The 2250-nt window shown below is 37.7% G+C and overlaps 1 pseudogene; it reads right to left on the bottom strand.

Moving 5' to 3' along the window:
* LOC101583603 overlaps nt 1-2250 on the bottom strand; it is a 184594-nt pseudogene that overhangs the window by 177587 nt on the left and 4757 nt on the right.

The following is a 2250-nucleotide window of genomic DNA, read 5'->3' as shown; positions in this document are numbered from 1 at the left end:
CAGATTTGGTGCTGTAATTCTTCATTACCAGTGTTAGATGACTCAGAGCCTCTGGCTACTGTCTCCAGATTCAAAAACACACTGAATGCCTTGAGGGAAGCCAGTGCACTGGACTGTCAGCTCTTTTGCAGGAGTTTTTATTGCTTTATAATGTATGTCTTTGATTATGTAATAAATGTCTTTAATCTGTGACATCTGGAAGAATTTCAGTCAGAAGCATTTTTTGTCAGCAACATCATTTGATACTCTTTCTTTCTTCTGTCGTCTCTGGCTCACTCAGCTCTTCCTGAGTAACTGGAGATGTACTTCTGGTGACCTTTTTTAAAAAAATAATTTTATTGAGAAACAAACAGCAATGACACAGTTTCAAACCCGATTACTAGCACAATTGTGCTAGTAATACTAGCACTAGTATCAATAATTGATACATTGCATATTGTTGTCTTAGTGGTTATTCATTATACAAGATGCAGACATGATATCCTGTCCACAAACACTATTAGAACAAATCTCTCTATTCTTTGAATTAAGAGAATGCAGCTGTATGTCTATCCTAACTATTTTGAATATACAGATACAAAATGGACATTCATTTGTCTGGTGACTTTCTCAGTGCTTGTAGCCTCAAGGTTTTCAGGATCTTCATCTTTTCATCACTATTAAATTTATATCTCTGAGGTAAATGAGGGCCATCGCTCCCTTCAGTATCTTTTGTGACCTTCCTTCTTTTGCTTTTCACATTTCAGTTTTTCAAGACCTTCACTAATCCAAGCTGGAAGAGTTCTGCATTCTTCTGCTTCAATTTTCGAAGGATCCTGTTTCACCAGAAGTACAATAAGTGACTGCTGCTGATCACTCAACGATGATTGCTTTCTCTTCAGTTCGCTTTCTCTTCAGGTCTGGGGAGTGCTGGAGGTCCTGGTTGACAATAAGGAGGTGCAATCCATCTTGAAGTGAACCAAAAGCAGCCCCATTCTGACAATAAGACTGGTTCATGGGTCTCACTGAAAAATTATTAGGTGTTCCACCAGAGTGGTGATTGTTATGGTTAAATAAATGCCTGTTTTCAGGGGCAAATTTCCCACTGTCCTCTCTGTTTCTATATTCAGAAGGAGGTACAGTGTCCCCTGGGGCTAGTGTTGGTGGCATCCATGGCTGATCTGGAGGAGTTTATGGGTTTGCTAATGCATTCCTCATTCTGGTTGCCACACTCTGTTAAAGTTTGAATCTCCTTTAAAATTCCTATGATTGTTAGGACCAGATTCCACTGTACACATATCTTGTTCATTTGGCATCATTCCTGGTGGTTGTTCACTTTGTTTTGCTGTCTGGATGCTTCTCTCTGGGCAACCCAAGCTTGAGCAAATGCAGCCCAGTCCACTTGGCTTGGATCCTGCTGGTGCTGGAATGAACGCATCCATTGTTGGTTCAAGGGCCACTGTTGCCGAGGTTATACTCCTTGATCTCACGTCTTTTCTTCAAAACTATATTGATTTTCTATCTTCTGGTTAAAATTTAATTGATTCAGACTACATCTTGAAAGTATAAAAGTAAGAAGATTTATGCCTCTCATTCAGGAAGACTAAGGTCACCACCAATACCTTTCCAACACTTTTGATGTTTCTAGTTCTATGAACAAGACAAAGTGACACCCCTTTAGCATAATTTTAGATCAGGGATTGTAATGTATCCTGTCTTGTCTTTGTTGCCCAGAAATGCTTTTACTATTCTACTTCTATTCTGGTTCCTGATGAATTTTAGGAATTTTTTATCCAGATCTGTGAGATATGCTAATGCCATTTTGATAAGGATTGCATTAAATGTGTATAATAATTCTGAGAGTATGGCCATTTTCACTATATTGGTTCTTCCTATCCATGAGCAAGAGATATCTGCCATTTTCTTTTTTCTTTTTTTTTATAGTAGCAATAGTTTCTTTTTTTATTTTAATATACTTTAGGAAACAATAGACAAAGCTGAGCGTTCCCACCATTTTCAGATAACAGCAGGAAGCTCCAATTACACAAATTTAGCGTTTTGTGATGGCTTAGAACAGCAGTCAGCACCAGACTTGAACAGTTAGCTACAACACAAACATCCTTCAAAATGAAACGTCATAATAGCAAGACAGGTAAACCAGGGCTTAACAAATGACAACCACTTGGGAAGTGACTTAATCATTCTTGTTGAATTTCATTTTTATTAAATATCTTATACACAATTTCCTGTTAATATGTTTTAAACAAAATG

This window comes from Octodon degus, unplaced genomic scaffold, assembly GCF_000260255.1.
Source record: "Octodon degus isolate 3935 unplaced genomic scaffold, OctDeg1.0 scaffold00170, whole genome shotgun sequence".
Classification (NCBI taxonomy): domain Eukaryota; kingdom Metazoa; phylum Chordata; class Mammalia; order Rodentia; family Octodontidae; genus Octodon; species Octodon degus.
The sequence above is the reverse complement of the archived record's forward strand: the minus strand, read 5'-3'. Positions and strand labels throughout refer to the sequence as shown.